At 42.7% G+C, this 23,821-nt stretch overlaps 1 long non-coding RNA gene across 1 annotated transcript in view; it reads left to right on the top strand.

The window, feature by feature from the left end:
* LOC132393531 (uncharacterized) overlaps positions 1-10,385 on the top strand; it is a 167,881-nt gene extending 157,496 nt beyond the window's left edge. Inside the window, exons 6-7 of the long non-coding RNA XR_009511911.1 lie at positions 6,484-6,680; positions 9,008-10,385. This is a non-coding gene — a long non-coding RNA (uncharacterized LOC132393531). The remainder of the gene's footprint in view (positions 1-6,483; positions 6,681-9,007) is intronic.
* The last annotated feature ends 13,436 nt before the right edge of the window (positions 10,386-23,821 follow it).

Genomic DNA, 23,821 nt, shown 5'->3' with positions numbered 1-23,821 from the left:
TCTGCACCTTTCTAAAATCTGCCTCCCAATCTGCTCCTCGATATCTCTGCTACTACCAGGGGGCCTATAGAATACCCCCAGTAGAGTAACTGCTCCCTTCCTGTTCCTGACTTCCACCCATACTGACTCAAAAGAGGATCCTGCTACATTACCCACCCTTTCTGCAGCTGTAATAGTATCCCTGACCAGTAATGCCACCCCTCCTCCCTTCCCCCCCCCATCCCTTTTAAAGCACTGAAATCCAGGAATATTGAGAATCCATTCCTGCCCTGGTGCCAGCCAAGTCTCCATGTATGTATCCAAGCTCTCAGTTCATCACCTTTGTTCCTGATGCTTCTTGCATTGAAGTACACACACTTTAGCCCTTTTACCTTACAACCTTTATACCCTTTATTCTGCTGCTCTTTCCTCAAAGCCTCTCTATATGTTAGATCTGGCTTTACTCCATGCACTTCTTTCACTGCTCTATTGCTCTGGGTGCCATCTTATGTCTTATGTCCCTAAGACTTTTGCATAGTACTATAGTTCACACTTCTGTCAGTTTCTTCCTTGTACATTTTCAGCGTCTCCACTTCTACTGTTATATAGGGTAGAGAATTCCTAAGAAGACATCTTGTCTTTAAGGTGTCAACACTTATTATGAAGCTGTTCTTTGGTTTTAGGCACCTCCACTAAAGGAAAAATATTCTCAGCATCCAGAAGAGCAACCCCCCCGCCCCTCGCAGTCTTGAGTTTCAATAAAAGAATCTTGCATTTAATAATGATGCTGATGATGATGATGATAATAATAGTAATAATAATAATAATAATAATAATAATCATAATAATAATAATAATAAAAGGATAATCATGGATAAGTCCCACACAGCCAACACAGTTTTTGTCCCACTTCCCTCTGGGAGAAGGTTCAGGAGCTTGAAGATACGTACGGCCAGATTTGGGAACAGTTTCTTTCCATCTGTGATAAGACTGCTGAACAGATCCTGACCCGGATCTGGGCCGTACCTTCCAAATATCTGGACCTGACTTGCACTACTGTTCTTTCCCTTTTCTAATTATGAATTATGATTTAAATTTTTATTATATTTACTTAAATTTGTACGTCAGGGAGCGCGAAGCACAGAAACAAATATCACTGTGATGATTGTATGCTCTAGTATCAATTGTTTGGTGACTCCTTCCAATGCAATTTCAGTACGTTCAGTATGAATATATGTATTCAGTATGAACAAGCACTCAGTTGTCACTTTATTAGATATAGGAGTGGAACCCAGTGCTAGATTCATTTCTGCTGCTGTAGCCTGTCCACTCCAAGGTTCGATGTGTTGTGTGTTCAGAGATGTTCTTCTGCATATGGTTAGAATTATTGTCACCTTCCCGTCAACTTGAATCAGTCTGGACATTCTCCTCTGACCTTTCTTATTAACAAGGATTTTTTGCTGGCAGAACTGCTGCTCAGTGGATTTTTTTAGTTTGTTGTATCATTCAATGTAAATTCTAGAGAATGTTGTGCATAAAAATCTCAGGAGATCAGCAGTTTCTGAGATACTCAAACCACCGTGTCTGGTACCAACAATCATTCCACAGTCAAAGTCACTTAGATCACATTTCTTCCTCATTCTGATGTTCGGTCTGAACAACAGCTGAACATCCTGACCACGTCTGCATGTCTTTTTGCATTGAGTTGCTGCCACATGGTGAAGCTGATTAGATATTTGCATTAACGTGGGGGTGTACCGGTGTGTCTGATCAAATGGCCACTGAGAGTAAATGCTAATTCTGAACTGGTGTTCTATAAATCCTTCATTCAGTGTAAAGATCATGAAGGAAAAGAGTGTTAAAGGGATGTTTGACCTGTGATTACCAACTTGAGCTTGCAATATTTTATACACAGGATTAATAACCACAGGAAGTGCAATATTGATTTGTATACAGCTTAAAGGTGTGATTAAAATAATGTGTTTAAAAGAACTAAAGACACTGAAAGGGATGAAAGAAAGAAATGTCTCCTCCACTGAGGTAATCCAGTAAGGGGGAAAATATCCTTCACAGCTCAGGAGGTTTTACAAAATATTGTGTAGGCCTCCGTTAGTCTTGAAAGACCATGGATTTGTACCTTGGAAAGTTTCCAGGGCGCAAGCCTGGGCAAGGTGTTTTTTATTGAAGACCGGCAGTTGCCCAAGCTGCAAGTCTCCCCTCTCCACGCCACCAATGTTGTTCAAGGGAAGGGCATTAGGACCCATACAGCTTGGCACCGGTGTCATCGCAGAGCAATGTGTGGTTAGGTGCCTTGCTCAAGGACACACACGCAGCTTCAGCCAAGGCTTGAACTAGCGACCTTCAGATAACTAGACGAACGCCTTAACCACTTGGCCACACGCCAACACAAAATATTTTACAAAATACATATATACTGTATCACCATATACAACCCTGAGGTTACATTGCTTGCCGGCATTCACAGTAAATTAGCAGCTGGTGATGTAGTGGCATCCGCACCGGATTTGAAGTGAATGGTCCTGGGTTCAAATCCGGCCAATTCCTCGCACAATTGCGTCATGCTGGATTGTGCATCGAGCTAGCAACTTGGCTTCATGAAAAAGAGACAATAATGCTGAAGAGCAGTAAGGTTGCCTTAATATATTCCACTACTACTTAGAAATAAACAATCCTGATGAGTCTTGGCTCAAAACATCCATAAAAGCTGCCTGAGTTCTTTTCTAGAGCTAAGTTTCTCCAGCTCTAGAAAAATACAGCGGTTTGTTTGTGCACAGTCGAATCCCACACTCACCAATGTGGTAGAAGCCTAATAATCGACGTCTTGCTGATATATATTAGACCATAAGACCATAGAACATAGAAGCAGAATTAGGCCATTTGGCCCATTATATCTGCTCTGCCACTTCATCATGACTGATCCATTTCCCTCTCAGCTCCAATCACCCGCCTTCCCTTCATGCCCTGACTACTTAAGAACCTATCAACCTCTACCTTAAGTATACCTAGTGACTTGGCCTCCACAGCCATTTGTGACAACAAGTTCCACAAATTAATCACTCTCCGTTCTAAATGGGCATCCCTCTATTCTGAGTTTGTGTCCTCTGGTCTTAGACACCCCACCATAGGAGACATCCTCTCCACATCCACTGAATCGAGGCCCTTCAACATTCAATAGGTTCCAAAGAGATCACCCCATATTCCACTGAACTTGAGGATAAAACTTGATTGGCACACGAGGAAAAAAAATCCCCTGCCTTTTTTTTCTCGAGCCACCTTTTTGCATCCAATTGCAAAAGCAAATGGAATCTGTTTGTAATGTATTGAGTTGGAGAAATTCACTGAATTTTCATTTAACATTTTGAGCACAACTGCCTTCTTCTACGCATGTAACTGTTGAAACAGCAGGACAATCAAAGCATTAACTGAATTGCTACTGTTTAAAGTTATATCAGCCATTACCTAAATTGAATAAAATAACTGGTAGATTATTAACTGAACCACAGAATCAGTGTAGTGCTTGTTATTGACAGGTCAACAATTGATTGGATAACTGTTCCTGCACAGTGTGCAGTCTATTCCTTCAAAAATTACTTTTTAGCTGGAAAATGTACCATATTTCCTTATTACAAGGCATTGGTGAGTCCATATTTGGACTATTTTATGCCGTCTCCTAGCTACAGGAAAGATAACAATAAGTTTGAATTTACAAGGGTGCTGCTGGTCGTGAGGATCTGAGGTAGAAGAAAGGATTGAATAGATTAGGACTTAATTCTCTGCAGTGTTAGAGAATGAGTGGAGCTTGTATAGAGGGGTGTAGATGGTGTAAATACATGCAGGTTCTTTCCCCTGAAATTGTGTGGGACTAGAATTGGAGATCATAGGCTGAGGATGAAAGCTGAAATATTTAAGGGGAACCTGAGGGGAGCTTCTTCACTCAAAAGGTGGAGTGAGCTGCCAGTGGAAGGGTTAGAAGCAGGTTCAATTGCAATATTTGGGGAAAGTATGGATGGATACATGGATGAGAGGCTTATGGAGATTTATGGTCTGGGTGTGATTAGATGGGACTAGGCAGAAGAACAAGTCGATGTGAACATGATGGCCAATGTGCAATAGTACTCTACGATACTATAAAAGGAAGCAGTTTCAGACCATGAAGCCTCTGCTGGATAAATTGCATTTCCCACTAATTATAAGACCAGAAAACCGTAAGATATATAAACAGTCCCTCACAGTCCCAATCTCCTGCCTTCTCCCTCTACCCACCTTCATGCCTCAACTAAGCAACAATCTATCAACCTCTCCTTAAATCAACCCTGGCCTTTACAGATACCTGTAGCAATGAACTCCACAGGTTCACCATCCTCTGCTTAAAGAAATTCCTCCTCATCTCCATTCTAAATGGTCATCCCTCTATCCTGAAGCTGTGTTCTCTGGTCCTAGAGTCTTTCACTATAGGAAGCATCTTCTTGATATTCACTCTATCAAGACCTTTTTTGAGTTAGTGAATATGGATTTTCTTTTAGTGAAGCTTGGGTGCTCAGAATAGAGTTATAGTGTTGAACTGTTGCTTCAATCTTCTTTAAATGTTTTAGGTAGTGTCAACAGACTTATTGCTGTGCAGGCCAAATGCATGAGTTTACCTGGGCATATCCACTATTAATTTTTACATAATACTCTATGATCCACTAATACTTTGATCACCAGCCTTAGACCTATTGACTGCAAACCTCTTCAAGACCTGTTAATAGTTCAATGGTTCCATTAAAAAAGTTCAAAGATTGATTTATTATTGAAGTGTGTATCCATATACTACTCCGAAGTTCTTCTTCTCCAGATGGCCGTGAACCAAGTAAAGTACTGAAAGTCTTTCAAAGAGAATGACCACCTCCGCACAAAAAAGAATGACATCCTGGTCATCAATACCCCAAACCCCACTCATCCCATACAAAATGGGAGAACATTGACTCCTAAATCCCCCTCTCTCCTCACAAAAAAACTGACAGAATGCAACAAGAGCATCAGACCCCAACCCCTTCCCCTTGCACAACAAAACAGAAATAATTATCAGATGTTTAATATCAGAGAATGTATACAGTATACAACCTGAAATTCTTACTCTTCGCTGACACCCACAAAACAGAAAACAACTTTTCTTGTGATTGTAGTATCTTGTTAGACGTTGCAAATGTGGAATGCTGTAAGTCTGATTCACCGACTTATTGGTGGATGGCCAGGGCAGGTGGTGCAGGAACTGCGTGGTTCTTGGTCACAGCGAGGACTCGGATTCAAGCTGCCATACCACCCAGCAGAAGGGTGTCAGAGTCAGTGCACTTCACTGGAGGCCTTGTGGAGCAGTATCCAAACTGGAGTTGGTGTTGTCCCCAGTGTTCGCTCAGTAGAAGACAACCTGTATTATGTTTGATTATAGATTGCTGCAACATTCATGGACACAGGGTCTTGGAATATATTTTCTTTATTGTGACTGTATGTTACTGCTGTCTCATATGTGCTTGCTTTCTTATATGAATTAAGAGTCCATAATGCTGTGTGTTAATTTTGGCACCATACTTTGTACCCTGGCTCCAAAATAACACTGTATTCATATATGGTTGAATGACAATTAAAATTGAACTTGAACTTCAAGTAGATTAATTAAGGCAAGCCAGCATGAAGTTATGGGCAAATCATGTTTAATAAATTTGATAGAACTACTGAGAAGGTAGTGTTTAGAGTAGATTTGGATAGAGTCATGTAGATGGACTCCAAGAAGACTTTTGATAAGATGCTGCATAAACAAGCTTATAGCAAAGTTGAAACACATGAATAAGGGGGATATTGGTAGCATGGATGCAAAGTTTGCTAAGCAACAAGCAATAGAGGATCTTGGTGGCTGAATTGCTTTGGACTGGAGGACCCAGGAATAATTTTTAAGGTTATAAATGTTCTTTGAGTGAGCTAGTACAAGACACAAATTCTAAATTTGCAATGACACAAGGTTTGGAAGAATTTTGAACAGTGAAGAGGAAAGTGTTGGATTCGAAACCAGCTGATGAATAGTGAAGTGCATGGCGAATAAAATTTAGAGCAGATATTGATAAGAAAAATGAGGAGTGACAATATGAAATAAAAAAATACGATTCTTAAATTGTTGCAGGGATGGGAAGATCAGGGGCACATACTGTACATGCAACTGAAAGGGCAGGATGAGAAAATATGCCACACAAAATTCTGGACCTGTTGAATAGAGGCATTGAGTGTAAAGGCAGGGATGTGTTGGTGAACACTGGTCTTGTCTCAACTATATAATATGTTAATTCTGGTGAAGATTCAAGATTCAAGTTTGTTTATTATCGCTCTTCAGTACGGGAGTGTAAAGGAGAACAAAATGAGGAGGAGGAGCCTAGGAGAATTAACAACGACTCCTTTGCTTGCATCTTTGGAAACAGCTCTATTTCCATCTTTAATATCTTTATTCCTTTTCAGGTTTCTTTTGAAGACCCTGACCTGGAGTTACACGTTGACTACGGTTCTTTGTGGGAATGGGACCCACTCTTGGGGTTTCACGACTGGCCGTTGTTCGGCACGCCAAGAGCGCAGCTTAAGAGCTTAGCTCACTTTCGGAGGGCCGAGATTTCGTGGCTCTGAAGTCGGGCGGATCGAAGGTCGGTCTCAGGACAGTGGTGGGTGCCAATGCTTTTTTATGACAGTGGGGGGAGGTGGGATCGTTGCTTGCTGCCACTTATGCAGGGAAGGGGAGCTGGGGGGGGGGGTTCTTTGAGGTTCTAACACTTAACTGTCATTCATTCTTTAGAAGCACTCCTCTGTTTTTTTCTGGGTGGTTTTGAAGAAAAGGCATTTCAGAATGTATATTGTATACATTTTTCTGACATTAAATATACCTTTGAAACCTTTGATTGTTGCTCTGGATCCATGGCAGCATAAAAATACATAAAGAACTCAATAAAGCATAAATAATATATAGAGGGAATCCAGAAGAGATAACTAGGATGCATGGGAGGGGAGGCATCATTATTAGGAGAGATTAGAGAGACTCGGATTGCTTTCTTTGGAAATGCCTTGCTTCAAGTATATTAAACATTGAGGGATAAGTGTGGGTAGTGGAAGGGCTATAGCCATTGGTGGAAAGGTGATGACTAGATTGAAGAGAATTTAGTATGAAATAAGAAAAAGCATTTCTCTATATGGATGACGGATCAAGGATCAACTTTATTCACCATATACATTTGCAGGTATTAGGAAGCTGGGTAACTGCTTTCTGCCCTTGGCTGTGAGATTTCTTCAAAACCTGCTGACACTCTACATAGAAATGCACCATCTCTAAATGCCCTGAATCCTCTCGTCCACCAACTCCCTAACTCACAGACACACTCTCATCGTGCATTGATCTCTTTTTCATTTTTATTGCTGTTATTTCACATCTGATATGACTGTTTTATTACATGACTGCAATTCCATGACTTACACTGTCTTACAAGAACATGTACCTTGTAATTGATGTTAACTGGCCAATCTTCAGGCTACGCCACTCAGGGAGTTGTGTTGATATTATTTTGTGTCTGTATGTGCTGGATCATAACTATATGTACTGTGTGTATCTGTAAGTACTGTTTGTAATTTTATGTACTGTGTCCCAGTATACATGTCTATAGTTGAATGACAATAAATTTGAAATTGAATTTGCTGCAGTGTGTTGCTCAGGGTGCAATATGCAACAAAAAAACAACATTCAAATATTATAAAAAATAATACATAAAAATAAAGTTTTAGACATAAGAGCCCTTGTACGACCTTTAACAGGCAAAGGCGAGCACATAAAGAAGTTGAATTAATTGACTTGAGAATTGAATCCCATACATCATCAGACAAAGGAAAATTTAACTCTTGCTCTCAGGCAGTTTTAATTTTGACAAGGGGGGCTCACCTCAAAGTCGCTAACTTATCTCGAATAGTAGATATTAAACGTTGACATGATGGATTCATGCAAAGAAGCAAGTCAACAACATTTTTTTTGGGTACATCAGGGAAGTTTGATATTAAAGGGTTGATAAAATGTCTAATTTGGAGATATCTAAAGAAGTGAGTTTTGGGTAGGTTGAATTTTACAGACAATTGTTCAAAAGATGTAAAACGATTGTTTATAAAAAGATCTTCAAAGCACCTAATGCCCTTTCTGTGCCAGACTTGAAATGTTAAATCGTGCATGGAAGGCTGAAAGAGATGATTATGTAAGATAGGACTAGAGAGAGAGAGAAACTGTGAAGACCATTATACTTTCTAAGCTGAGCCCATATTCTCAGAGTGTGCCTGATAACAGGATTAACAATTGGTGCGGATCCAAGAAGTGAGAAAATAGAGAGATTCTTATTAGGGTTCAACTCCATTACCACCCATATCAGGCAGTCAGACTGATTAAGAAAGTGAGACCAAGAAAGAAGAACGCCTATGTTGGCTGCTCAGTAATATAAGCGGAAATTGGTCATGGCCATACCCATTACACTTCTGGGTTTTTAAAGGTGAGCTTTACTTAATCGAGGATGTTTGCCCTTCTGTATATAGGATGAAATAATTGAGTCTAACAAGTCGAAGAAAGCTTTAGAACCAAAAATTGGTAAAGATTGAAATAAGTATATAAAATTAGGAAGGTTATTGATGTGTAAACATATTATAGTCCAGGTAGTAGTCAATATACCTCTGTTTATAAGTACAGCTCTGTGGAGATGAAAGTTCTATTCAACTTTTCAATATATTGTAAGGTTAGCTTGGAGTTGGGCAATGGGAGGGTGGGGTGGTAACTAACTATATATGATTCTACCATGAGTGCTTTTTTTTTAAACTGTTATGAACTGTACATTCGATACCTTTGTTTTGCACCGTACAAACTTCCTTATTGTATTTTTTTCATTGTAAAAACTAATAATAAGAAAAGGTTAAGTACCAATATGGAATAATGTGTGTATAAATACCAAGTTCCACTGTGGCTTTTAAGAGAGAATTGGATAAATAACTGGCGGAGAAGAATTTGCAGGACTACAAACGGTGCAGAGAATTGGAAAACTGCTCTAGCAGAAAGCCAGCAGGGACATGATGGGCCAAATAGCCTTCTTCTGTGTTGTAAGTATTCAATGATTTTATTTTCTAGCTTCTTAATGTTGTCTCTTTGGGGGATGGAAGTTCTTGTTTACCTAAACTTGATCAACATCAATTTGATCAAAACAAGAATTAAAGGATTCTCTGTAAAGCCTTGGAGAACTAGGCACACCACGACTACGTAAATGACATTAGTTCAATGAACAGGAACAATCACACAAAGTTTATGCTTGCCAGCCTATTAGCTTCTATAACTGAGAGCTATGTCCTGTTTAATTCTATCTATTAGTGAAATGGCTCATGGTGGATTTTGAAACCTGTTAGGGGTACTCTGTGCTGCTTTGGAGCCATGAACTCCATATGCATCCAAAACGAAGCTGACATAAACTGAAAAGTATGAGCTGCAAGACCAGTGCAAGTCTGCATGCCTTTAGTGCCTTTCCCTGTTGTGAAATGTCTTTGCTGCAGGAGTTTCCAATAACTGCTCCATCACTGCTGGTACTGCCTCAGTGCAGTCACAGCAACCCCTCTCCCCGTATAAATAAGACCACACAGGTTCATCACAGAGATCAGTCAGTAAGGCAAATTCCATGGAGATGGTGTCAATAGCGCTTCTCGACAGGATTTCATACTGAGTATACACATATATGGACCACTGCCACAGGAGAGCAGCATTCATCATCAAGGTCCATACTTCCCAGGCCATGCTTGCTTCTTGCTGCTGCAGTTAGGAAGGAGGTGCAGAAACCTCAAGACACACCAGCAGTTTCAAGGACAGTTATTACCCCTTGACCAACAGGATCTTGAAAAAGAGGAAATAACTTCACACACTTCTCTTACCCCAACACTGAACTGTTCTCACAACTTATGGACTCACTTTCAAATATTCTTCATCTCAAGTTCTCAATATGTTTTGCTTAGTTATTATTGTTGCTGCACTTTTTTTATTTTTTTTTCTCAGCTCCAGCTGGTAAAACCTGAGGAACAGACAAAGCTAAACACGCTCATGTCTCAGTTGCTAGGAGCCGTCAGATTATTGTAGTGGTGTTTAGCATTTTACATAGATATTGTTCTGTAGCCCTAATTGTTCAATGCTGTGGTGTAGTGACCTTGAGATGGTATCATTTGTAGATATTATTAGGACAATGAATACCCTGTTCATGTTCCATAGTCTTGAAATTTCCTTTTTTAATACAGCATTTTTCTGGTGTTTTTACTTACAGATTTCTGTATATGTGCGTGAGATGGCTATATTTATGAAGTAAGCTGTTCTTACTTCTTTGCCCTGTAATATCATATCCAGATCGTTATTATGGATTATAATAACAGATCAGTCATAATATAATTTGTAGGATTCTGGCTGTAAAACTGGATCGGGCTTGAATGTTATAGCAAGATTTTGGTGAATGTTGTTTGCCACATGATTGTGCATGTTTAAGTAATCGGATTGAGTTAAACTGCTGCAGGATCCTATAATGTGTCGGATTGTTTCTGGTTTCTCTGGGCATTTTCTGCATTACTATCTTGAAATTGTTGGTCTTTTATTATGTATTTTTGATTTTTTTTTGTGTTAACCACCTGGTCCACACAGAGTTCTCTGTTTCTGGAAAGAGGTCTCCAACTCTGAGCTAGGCATCTGACATAATTGTTGATATCTAGTCTGCTCAGATCACAGGGAAGAACCCGAGAGGGCCATACTCTTCCGTTCATTAGATTTTTTCTTCTGTGCTGACAACTTCAACATTTTTCTGTGCTTTCTTTGTTTATGTTTAGTGATGTGTACTTATTAGAATTGTATATGCTCTCACGGAGTGCTGAAGTCTGTTTTCATTGATGAAAATAAATCCTTAGAAGTGTTATCTGATTGTTGTGTAATTTTTTAATGTATGTTATTCCTCTTCCTCCTTCTGTCCCAGGTAGTATGAATCTAAATGTGTCTGAGTGTGTGAAGTGTTTTTAAAATTAGTCATTTCAGTTCTTATTTTTCTTTGTAAATTTTCCAGGTCGATTTCAGACCAAAATGCTATGCCAAAAGAATACTTTAATTTGGGTATAGAGAAAGTGTTTATTGCCTTTGTTATATTTTTACTATTGAGCTCTGTTCGGCAGATTTTCTTAAACCTTGACGTAAGTTCTGTCAAAGATTTCCTTTTATCGCACTATGATCTATTTTCTTTGCTTGTTGATATCCCAGATATTTATATGTTTCATATTCATCCACTGGTTGTATTGCATCCCGCTGTTCTGTTTTATATTCTACTAGCTCTATTGCATCTTTCTTTATGTTTAATGCTCTGCAGTTATCTCGTCTAAAGTTCCTGTTTGTATCTTCAGAAAATTGTTCTCCTATTTGAATTAATTGCTTTAGCTTTACTGATGCAAGAGCGTATAACTTCAAGTCATCCATGTATAGAAGGTGTATTATGGCATAATTCATTTAGTTTCTCTGATTTGATATTGTACTTTCATTTGATTCAACAAAATAGGGAGAAGGTATAAAGCTAGACAAGACCACAGTGGGCTTAGAGAGTTGCTTTGGAAAATGGAGAAGAGGCAGTGCACTCAAAAGGTGGAAATTGAAGGTGAGACATTGTGTCTCAAGGGTTGAGTGGGATTTAAGGAAATCTTTATGTGGTGTTGTGGTGAACTACATATACCTGTCTGGACATGCCCCCCGCTGACTGCTCCTGTGGCTCCTCCCACTGACCGTAGCTCCTCCCGCAGACCCGGGTATAAAGGCGATTGGGGCCTGAGCCCTGCCTCTCAGTCTCCAGGATGTAGCATGGTGGTCAATTGCTGCTTGTTCTTTCTTCCAGCCAATAAAAGCCTATATCTCACCTCACGTCTCAGAGAGTTATTGATGGTGCATCAGGTGTGTTTTCGGCACGGACTAGGAGGGCCAAGATGGCCTGTTTCCGTGCTGTGATTGTTATATGGTTATATGTTATATAATATTTACAGTTTTCATGCTGCTCTTTAAGTAAGGACTAGATTGCCACATGATTAAATACTAGAGTTGAAAAGTGTTACTACAGTTTTACAGGGCTTTGGCAAGATGCCACCCAGAGCATTGAGTACCGTTAGAGGGATTACTGTATAGATTTTCCAGACAGGTTTTAGGGTTTGTGTCATTACCATAAAAGTAGAGATTGAGCAGAGTGGAAATGTGCCCTTTAGAGATGAAAGAATGTGAAAGAGATTTTATTAAAAACTGAATTTCAAAGTGCTTTAAAGAATGGATGCAGGGCAAATGTTTCAAGTGACAAAGGAATCTGGGACCAGGGAACATGCACTGAGAATAAGAGGTACATTAATTTGAAAGGGAGAAATTTCTCAAGTCAGAATGTGGGTGAAGCTTTAGAATTCTCTACTCTACAGAGCTGTGGGAACTCATTTGCCATTTATTTAAAACACAGATTAATGTGTTTCTCAATATTAAGGGAATTGAGGAATATTGGGGTAGTTCTGAAAATGGGCAGAGGTGGAAGATGGACCATAACTTTAAATCTAAATGTTTGGTGCTTTTGCAATCTCTTGGGGGATTCAATGGATGAGATTCTCGAGAGTGTGGGTACAGCCTGGGCAGCCATCACTGGGGGTGGACAATGCATTGAAGCCTGATAGTGGAAAACGAACTGTGTTCAGCTCCATTACTCCGCACTGTAAAAAAGCGTGGAGCAAGATTAAAACCTTCGGGGACGAGAGTGGAAAATGACCAATGGTTCAACGTCTGACACAGTCTCCCTCAGTTCCAACTACTACCATTGGGCGAGAGATGCAGGACTCGTGGGTCACCAACACTGCCAGGTTCAGGAGCAATTGTTTACCTGCGGTCATCAGGCTCTGGGACAGACTTCACTCACCACAGCACTGAACGGGCTCCGTAGCTGTGGACTCGCCTTCTGAAACACTATAGTTCATGTTTCTTATGTTATTGTTTACACTTCTTTTACTATTTGCGTGATTTCTCCTTTTTTGTAAATTGGATATGTGATAGTCTTGTTATGTGTGTGCATTTATTAGTGAACTCTTTTGTGAATGCCTGCAAGAAGATGGATCTCAAGGTTGTATATGGTATACACACTTCTAACTTTAATGAATGGTGCATTAGGTTTAAAAGGACAGAAAGCCAGAAAAAAAGCAGCAATCCCCACCTTCAAAGACCCCCACCATTCAGGCCATGCTCTTTTCTAGTTGTTACCATCAAGCGGATGTACAGAACCCTTCGGTCCCACACCACCAGGCTCAAGAAGAGTTTTTACCCTACAACAATGAGGTTCTTGAATCAATGAAGATAAATTTACTCACCACGACTCTAAGCTGATTCCACAACCTACAAGCTCACTTTCAATGACTCTACAGCTCATGCTTTTGGTATTATTTATTTTCTTTTGCACAATTTGTCCTCTGTTGTTCTTTGGTTGCTTGCTAGTGTTTATTTATTACAGATTTTCATAAATTCTATTGCATTTCTTGGTTTGACTTTTCAGATAAATTTTAAGACATGAAGCTTTAAGCTTTATAGCATCTTAAAAGTTTCTTCCCTCCAGTCAGTTAAACTGATCAACCATTCTAGTCCTTCCCCCCCCATCCCGCTCTGTCTACTACCTCAGGTACTGCACAGTAAACACTTTAAACCACTTTTTATAATGCTGTTTACATTGTAAATACATGCTGGTATTTATGTATTTAAGCACATTTTATTTCATATCCATAACTATAACTTTATATTTATATAATTCTTAATTCTTTATAATTGTGGAATTTTAATGCTTTTTTGGTGCATATCACACCAACGCACTACATAATACTTGTAAGCATATATGGCAAATAAAATCCTAGATCCCTAAATTACAAAATGCCTGCAAGAAAATGAACCTCAAGTTAGTATATGATGACATGCACTGAGTGGCCACTTTATTAGGTACACCTGTGTACCAGCTCATTAATGCAAATGTCAAATCAGCCAATCACGTGGCAGCAACTCTATGCCTAAAAGCATGCAGACATGGTTAAGAGGTTCATCTGTTCTTCAGACCAAACATTAGAATGGGGAAGGAATGAGATCGAAGTGACTTTGACAGTGGAATAATTGTGGGTGGTTTGAGTATCTCAGGAACTGCAGCTCTCCTGGGATTTTCATGCATAGTTCTCTAGAGTTTACAGAGAATGCTGCAAGAAACAAAAAAAAAATCCAGTGAACAACAGTTCTATGGAAAACAGAAGCTTTAGAGTCTTAGAAGAGTACAGCACAGGAACAGCCTCTTTGGCCAATCCAGTCCAGACTAAACCATTAAAACTGCCTAGTCCCATCAACCTACACCTGGACCATTGCCCTCCATACCCCTGCTTTGTTAATGAGAGAGATCAGAGAAGAATGACTACACAGGTTTAATCTGACAGGAAGGTGACAGTAACTCAAATAACCATGCATTATAACAGTGGTGTGCAGGAGAGCATCTCTGAATGCACAACACATCAACCCTTGAAGTGGATGGGCCACAGCAGTGAAGAGCACGGGCATACACTCAGTGGCCAATTTAATAGTTACAGGAGTTTTCAAATGAAATGGCCACGGAGTGCTTTTGTACTTTGATTATATATATACTCTGGATTTTTTGACTATGACTTACCTGGCTGCCGATCCATGTGTGTTACTATAAATGGTGTTGGTCTTCAATTAAATCTCGTCTTGTGTGTTTGTGGTGAACTATGTGCCTGTCGGGACACGCCCCTGCTGACTGCTCCTGTGGCTCCTCCCACAGGCCCCTGTATAAAGGAGATCTGCGGCCTGACGCTCGGCCTCAGTCTCCAAGACATTGTATGATAGACACTCACTCCTGGTTCCTTCTTCCAGTCAATAAAAGCCGATATCTCGCCTTACGTCTCAGTGTGAGTTATTGATGGTGCATCAATTTTATTGACTGGAAGTTTTAAAACATGGAACCCGTTTTGCGTCCGGACCGGTTGGATTTGGACCCTCAAGACCCTGACGCAGCTCTCGCTTTTGAACACTGGCTTGCATGCTTCCAATCGTACTTGGAGGAGGTTCGTGCAACTGAACCCGCCGTTATGCACAGAATCCTACTCTCGAGGGTCTCCTCCAAAGTTTACGCCATTATCCGGGACCTGCCGACCTAAGATGGGGCACTGGACGCCCTCAAAAGACAGTACCTGCGGCCGGTGAACACTGTCTACGCAAGACATCGTTTAGCTACCCGGCAACAGCGGCCTGGCGAATCGTGCGCTGAGTTTCTCCGAGCACTACAGACACTCGTCCGACCTTGCGACTGCAAGACGCTCACGGCAGAACAGCATGCGGAGCTGCTGGTGCGAGACGCCTTTGTGACGGGACTGAGGTCAGTGTACATGCGCCAGCGGCTGCTGGAGAACTCGGATCTTACCTTAAGCTCGGCGATAGAGACGGCCAACGCTCTAGAAGCTGCGCGGCATAACGCCGACGCTGTCCAGTTGCGCGATTCCCCGCCGGTTTCGTGGACGCCTCAGACCCCGCCACCGCCGGCTCCCGGGAGCGAATTCGCCAACGCCGCCGCCAGTCGCGATTCCACGAGCTCCCAGACCCTGACCACGGCTGTGGCCCGTCAGAAGCCCGTGTGTTATTTCTGTGGCCAAAAGAAACATCCTCGACAACGCTGTCCAGCGCGAGAAGCGACCTGCTCCAGCTGCGGAAAGCGGGGCCACTTCGCCAAGGTCTGTAAGTCTCAACCTCGAGCGGAGTGCAGCGCTGCGGGTGAAACGTGGGGGCCGCCATCTTGCATGCCCGGATGTGGGCGGCCATCTTTGTCGACGTCAGCACGCCCCGCCCCCGACCCTCCAATGCTGACCGGGTCTCTGGCCACCGTAACTCTCGACCAAAGCGCCCCACACCAGCTTGCAAGGTCCATGATGGACATCCGGGTGGAGGGGCACTGGACTGGATGCCTGTTTGACACGGGCAGCACTGGGAGTTTTATTCACCCGGACACAGTGCAACGCTGCGGACTCGCGACATGGCCGGTAAGCCAGAGGGTCACCATGGCTTCTGGATCGCAGTCCACAGACATCCGGGCGGGTTGTGTAGCGACATTGGTGGTGCAAGGCACAGAGTATCGGGACTTTGAGCTGCTGGTCATGCCTAATCTGTGCGCACCTGTGCTATTGGGGCTGGACTTCCAGAGCCATCTCGAAAGTGTGACTATGGTATATGACGGGCCCCTCCCACCACTCACTGTCAGGAATCCTCAGTTTTGTGGGACTTCTTCACATACCCCGCTACTGACCACACACACACACCGACCCACACATCCCACCCAGAACCATGCAGACAGCTTCGCTACTGACATCACTTGCAGCCTCTCCACTCTCAAGGTCCCTCCCCCACCGCTGTTCGCCAACCTGACCCCCGACTGTAAACCTGTGGCAACCAAAAGCAGGAGGTACAGCGCGGGGGACAGGGCCTTCATTCAGTCGGAGGTGCAGCGGCTGCTCAGGGAGGGGATCATTGAGCCAAGCTCAAGCCCTTGGAGGGCCCAGGTAGTTGTTGTTCGGACTGGGCAGAAAGATAGGATGGTGGTGGACTATAGTCAAACCATCAATTGGTTTACGCAGCTTGACGCATACCCCCTACCCCGCATCGCGGATATGGTCAACCAGATTGCTCAGTATAAGGTGTACTCGACAATAGATCTGAAATCCGCTTATCACCAGCTCCCCATCTGCCCAGAGGACCGCCCCTACACCGCCTTCGAGGCGGGCGGCAGGCTCTATCACTTCCTGCGCATCCCTTTCAGTGTCACGAATGGTGTCTCTGTCTTCCAGAGGGAAATGGACCGGATGGTGGACCAGTACCAACTGCAGGCCACATTTCCCTATCTGGATAACATCACCATCTGTGGTCACGACAGGCCAGATCATGACGCCAACCTCCAACGATTTCTCCAAGTGGCCGCAGCTCTGAACCTTACTTATAACAGGGACAAGTGTGTGTTTGGTACCACCCGCCTTGCTATACTTGGGTATGTCATGGAAAACGGGGTTATTGGCCCTGATCCCGAACGTATGCGCCCCCTGTTAGAGCTCCCTCTTCCCACCACTCTCAAGGCCCTCAGACAGTGCCTGGTTTTTTTTTTCCTATTACGCCCAATGGGTCCCCCATTATGCAGACAAGGCTCGCCCCCTGGTCAAGTCTACCTCGTTTCCCCTCTCTGCTGAGGCCTGCGCGGCCTTCAACTGCATTAAAGCGGACATTGCCAAAGCTACGATGCATGCAGTGGACGAGACCGCTCCCTTCCAAGTGGAGTGTGATGCCTCCGATTTCGCTCTGGCTGCTACCCTCAATCAGGAAGGCAGACCAGTAGAATTCTTTTCTCGCACCCTCCAAGGCTCCGAAATTCGGCACTCCGCGGTGGAGAAAGAAGCCCAGGCCATAGTGGAGGCTGTTAGGCACTGGAGGCACTATCTTGCTGGCAAAAGGTTCACCGTGCTGACCGACCAGCGCTCGGTTGCGTTCCTGTTCTGCAACCAACAGCGGGGCAAGATCAAAAATGATAAGATTCTGCAGTGGAGGATAGAACTCTCCACCTACACCTATGATATCCTGTACCGGCCTGGCAGACTCAATGAGCCCCCTGATGCCCTATCCCGGGGAACATGTGCTAGCACACAGCTCGACCAGCTGTACACCCTTCATGCACAACTTTGCCATCCGGGGGTCACCCGATTTTACCATTTTGTGAAAGCTCGGAACCTGCCGTACTCCCTGGAGGACATCAGGACGATGACCAGGGACTGCCAAATTTGCGCCGAGTGCAAACCGCACTTCTACCGTCCTGACACGGCACAACTTGTCAAGGCCACCCGCCCTTTTGAACGCCTGAGTGTTGACTTTAAGGGCCCCCTTCCCTCCACTGACCGCAATGTCTATTTTCTCAGTGTTATCGACGAGTTCTCACGGTTCCCCTTTGCCATCCCCTGCCCCGACACCACTGCCACGTCCGTCATAAAAGGCCTGCGCCAGCTCTTCACTCTGTTCGGGTATCCCTGCTATATCCACAGTGATAGAGGGTCCTCCTTTATGAGTGAGGAGCTGCGCCAGTACTTGCTAGCTAGGGGCATTGCTACCAGTCGGACCACGAGTTATAATCCCCAGAGTAATGGCCAGGTGGAGCGGGAGAATGCCACAGTGTGGAAGGCCACACTTTTAGCCCTTAAGTCAAAAGGGTTGCCGGTCTCTCGATGGCAGGAGGTCCTCCCTGAGGCACTGCACTCTCTCCGCTCTCTGTTATGTACGTCCACCAATGCCACCCCTCACGAACGCCTATTCTCTTTTCCCAGGAAGTCTGTCACTGGGACCACCCTACCAGTTTGGCTGACGTCCCCGGGGCCAGTGCTGCTCCGGAAACATGTGAGGAGCAATAAATACTCCCCGCTGGTGGAGAGGGTTCACCTTCTACATGCGAACCCCCAGTATGCTTACGTGGTCTTACCTGATGGGCGGGAGGACACGGTCTCCATCCGCGACCTGGCACCCGCAGGTGCAGCAGACCACTACCCTGAAGGCTCTCCGGTAACTATGAACCCTGCACCAGAGTTGACACCGTGCTCACCAGGCCCTACACAGACTCCTCACGACACTTGTATACTGGGCGTTTCGTACGCATTTATACCAGGCGCCTCGCACATGCATGAGGGATCACCGGCGCCTAGTGGGCAAGAACACGCGCAACCCCCGCCCCCTGTGCAATCACCGATGTTGCCGGCATCTATGCGGTCACAGCCGGTGCTACGTAGATCGCAGCGACAGATTCGACCACCTGATAGACTTGACTTGTAAGAAACTTCACCACATGAGGACTTTTTCAAACGAAGGGGGGGTGAATGTGGTGAACTATGTGCCTGTCGGGACACGCCCCTGCTGACTGCTCCTGTGGCTCCTCCCACAGGCCCCTGTATAAAGGAGATCTGCGGCCTGATGCTCGGCCTCAGTCTCCAAGACATTGTATGATAGACACTCACTCCTGGTTCCTTCCTCCAGTCAATAAAAGCCGATATCTCGCCTTACGTCTCAGTGTGAGTTATTGATGGTGCATCAGTGTTCTCCATCGAGTGCTGTGTCACACTACCTAAAGGTAAATGGACATGCAATGCATTATCAACTGAACATCCATACAGAGGGCTGTACTAGGAGCTGATGGATAATGCCTTGCAGGGTTATATGTTAACTACAGCCTTAGAACAACTTCTCTGATGCAGCACAGAAGCATCAACTCCTGCGGACTGTAAGAATGGTGAATGGTGAAGAGCAAATTAACAGCTAAGTCCCCTGGCACACTGATCTAAACTATACACTATAGACAAACATATTGCAGTGTGGTGCCTGCAAGCAAGTTGTTCCCTGTAGTAAAGGTTGTAAATACCAAAAGGGGCATAGATTAAAAACTAACAAGTTAGAAACAACAGGGAATGTCATGTCGAGCATGTTCACTCAGCAGGACAGTAATATGGTGGAGTTTTCCTGCAGGGAAGCAGAAGGTATTAATGGATTCACAGAGAATAAAGTTAATCAGAGGAAGTTCTGGAGACCAAACTTTTTACAGAGCTACAGTTTTTATATCACCACCTGATATGAAAGCTTTGATTCACAGGATCAAAAGAGGCTGCAGAGTGTTGTAACCTCAGCCAATTCCATCATGTACACAACCTCAGAGGACATCTTCAAACGGCAGTGTCTCAGAAGGTGCCATCCATTACTGAGGATCCTCACTATCCACGACATTCCCTCTCCTCATCGCTACCGTTGTGGAGGAGGTAAAGAAGCTTGAAGTCCCAGACTCAACAATTCCGAAACAGCATCTTCCCCTCCACCATCAGATTTCCAAACTGTCCTTGAATGTAGGTGCACTAACTTAATATTCCACTTGTTATTTATATTCTGTAACTTAGTATTGTTCTATGCCTTGCCACACAAGAAAAATTAATAATAAAACAGATTTTGATTATCATTTCCTGGGTAAAGCCTCCTTTAAGAATCTAAAATTCTCCATCCTATTTTCAAATACAGTTTTGAAATGAAGAATATCAAGTGTTATCCAGAATTACAGAATCAAATAAGCTGTGCTGTTTCATTCCATTCCATTTTGTTTGGATTTCTGTGTGGGAGGGGGGAATTTGAAGGTTGATGCACCTGTTCTGTTTTTGTTTGTTTTATGTGCAGAGAAGAGGGATTTTGGGGGTTGACGATGCACTGCCTTGCTTTTCTTTCCTGGTTTCATGGCCACGTGGCAAAGAAGAATTTCAAGTTGTATATTTTGAGAATAAATGAACCTTTGTCCTCAGACTCCTTCAGTCATTGACAGAAAGCAATACATTTCACTCTAGTTTTTGATGTTTTGATGTACAAGTGACAGATAAAGCTCATCTTTATCTAGAATGCAGATTCCCAACCTTTTTTATGCTATGGGACCTTACCATTAACCAAGCTGTCTGTGGATCGCAGGTTGTGAGCCCCTGATTTAGAATGAGTCTTCAGGAAGTATCCAGTACATGACTTCTTGTGGAGCATTCTTGTCCACTGTTCCTGCCCTACAACCCTACAAGTGATGTTTCTTGTGTCTGGCCAACTTTTCTTTGAAAGCTGTTTGACTGTTTTCACTGACCTCACAGGCATTGAGTTAGATTGGTCTTAGACTAGGTTAAATGGACAGTAGAACATTGTGGGCCAAATGGCCTGTAGAAGCATTCCAGTAAGTCATTCTTTAGAACTATCATATCCTTCCCAAAGTCTGAAGGGTAGAATTTGTTGCAATGTTCTACCTGGGCCTTAATTAATATTTTATACAAAATAATCTCATCTGCGTTTCTACTCTGGATTCCTAAATGAAACCCAGAATCACATCTTTTTGACTACCTCCAATAAAGCTTCTTGCATTTCCCTGGTTTCCTGAAGTTAAAAGTCAGAGTAAATTTATTATCAAAGTACATATATGTCACTGAATACAACCTTAAGATTCATTTTCTTGCAGTCATTCATAGTAAATACAAAAAAAAATCATGAAGTAAAGTCAGAATCAGGTTTATTATCGCTGACATCTGATATGAAATTTGCTAGCTTAGCAGCAGTAGTACAATGATATACATAATATAGAAGAAAAAACAAAATAAAGTAATAATAATAAATAATTCTATTACAATATACGTTTATTGAATAGATTAGAAATTGTGCAAAATACAGAAATACTGTACATTAAAAAAGTGAGGTAGTGTTCAAAGGTTCAACGTCCATTTAGGAATCAGATGACAGTGGGAAGAAGCTGTTTCTGAATCACTGAGTCTGTGCCTTCAGGCTTCTGTACCTCTAATCCAATGGCAACAGTGAGAAAAGGGCATGCTCTGGGTGCTGGAGGTCCTTAATAATGGACGCTGCCTTTCTGATACATCACTCCTTGAGGATGTCCTGGGGACCTTGTAGGCTGGTACACAAGATGGAGCCGACTAAATTTATAATCTTCTGCAGCTTCTTTCTGTCCTGTGCAGTAGCCCTCCACCGCCACCCCACCCCCCACCATACCAGACAGTGATGCAGCCTGTCAGAATGCTCTCCACGGTACATCTATAGAAGTTTTTGAGTGTATTTATTGACATACCAAATCTCTTCAAACTCTTAAAGAAGTATAACTGCTGTCTTGCTTTCTTTATGACTGCAGTACTCTGAAATAAAGTCAATGGAGAACTACATACAAAAAGACCAACAAGCAAACAATGTGCAAAAGACAATGAATTGTGCAAATACAAAAGAAAAAATGTGATAATAATAATTACAAGTATGTCACAATTGGTAAATTGTCACATCAACTGATGTACAATAAAATGCTTTTCTTACAAGCCTTTCATATATATCAAGTTATTACAACAGTGCTTTGAGATGAAACAATAACAGAGTGCAGAATAAAGCATTGTACAAATGTTCTTACAAAGAAATTACTGTGCAAGTAGACAATACGGTGCAAGGTGATATCAAAGTAAGCATGAAGTCAAGAATCCATCTTATCAATGAGGAAATTGTTCTATTGTCTTATAACACTGGAATAGAGTCTCTCCCTGAGCCTGATGGTGTGTGTTTTCAGGCTTTTGTGTCTTCTGCTCATGGAAAGAAGGAGAAGAGAGAATGTCCAGGGTGGGTGAGGTCTTTGATCATGCTTACAACTTTAGCGAAGTGCAAGAGATGTAAACAGAGTCCATGAAGGGGAGACTAGTTTCCATTATATGTTGAGCTCTGTCCACAACACACTGCAGAGTAGTCACGGGCAGAGCAGTTGCCATACCAAGCTGTAATACATCCAGATTGAGACTACACTTTCAGCTTCCAAGGTTATAAACTCTAAAATTCTGGCCCTAAACTTTCCTGACACTCTTTCCCTTTTCTCTTATTTGACCAAGTTTCTTAAGGCTTTCATCTTTGCCTTTTGGGTTACGGTAAAGGGAAATAAGAATAGGAAATTCTGAAAAGACTCAATTGGATAGGGAGCAGCCAAGGAGAAAGATACAAAATTAACGTTGCAAGTTGAAGACTCAACACCAGGAACTGGGAAAGAAGGGCTACAAGTTTGTATAAAGGGTGGAGGATGAATGGATGGGAGGAAGCAAATGTCTCTGAAATAATGAGATTCCAGCATTGACAGAATTTCTTATGTTCTGAAAGGATGAGGTCAAGTTGCTGAGGGAATCTGTAAACAAAGTCACCAATGGGTTAATAGAAGGGAAAATAAATTGCCAGAGTAACTCAGCATCTATGGAGGTAAAGAGATAGCCAATATTTTGGGTCAAGACCTTGCAAGATGACTAGGTTAATGGGACTTGATATTGCAGATGGTTCCAGCATTTTCTGTTTTTATTTCTGAATTCCAGTGTCTATACTTTCACTTTCTGTCTATGAAGATGCTACTTAAATGGAAGTTCTAATGATAAGGTGACTGAGGACATAGTGGGATAGCACATTCCACCTCAGATACAGTTATATGACGGCACTCCCACAAAGCATCACAGGTTTTCTGGTCAGTGAACAAGACTCTTATATCCCATTGGAATACTTACACTTGTATGCTGGAGAATGAAATTGAATCTCCTAAAACAGAAGCTCTTGCAGGTTTGGAGAATTAGTCATGCAGTATGGTTTGAAAACAATTGAAGAATCAATTGCTGTTTAACATTCTGCCTACCCAAGCAGACTCCAACAATGTGAAGTAAAGTGGATTTGACAATAAACAATAGGTGCAGAAGTAGACCATTCGGCCCTTCGAGCCTGCACCGCCATTTTGAGATCATGGCTGATCAATTACTATCAATACTCGGTTCCTGCCTTGTCCCCATATCCCTTGATTCCCCTATCCATAACATACCTATCTAGCTCCTTCTTGAAAGCATCCAGAGAATTGGCCTCCACTACCTTCCGAGGCCAATTTTTCCAATAGGGGAGAGTCTAGGACTAATAGGCACAGCGTCAGAATAGAAGGGCATCCCTTTAGAGAAAGAATTTCTTTAGCCAGAGGGTGGGGAATCTGTGGAATTCATTGTCACAGACAGCTGTAGAGACGATCATTGGGTATATTTAAAGTCGGGGTTGATAAGTCCTTGATTATTAAGGGCATCAAATGTTGCGGGGAGAAGATAAGAGAATAGGGTTGAGGGGGCAATAAATCAGCTATGATCAAATGGTCAA

The sequence above is a fragment of the Hypanus sabinus genome, chromosome 4 (assembly GCF_030144855.1).
Source record: "Hypanus sabinus isolate sHypSab1 chromosome 4, sHypSab1.hap1, whole genome shotgun sequence".
Lineage (NCBI taxonomy): Eukaryota > Metazoa > Chordata > Chondrichthyes > Myliobatiformes > Dasyatidae > Hypanus > Hypanus sabinus.
This window is presented reverse-complemented; position numbering and strand designations above follow the sequence as displayed.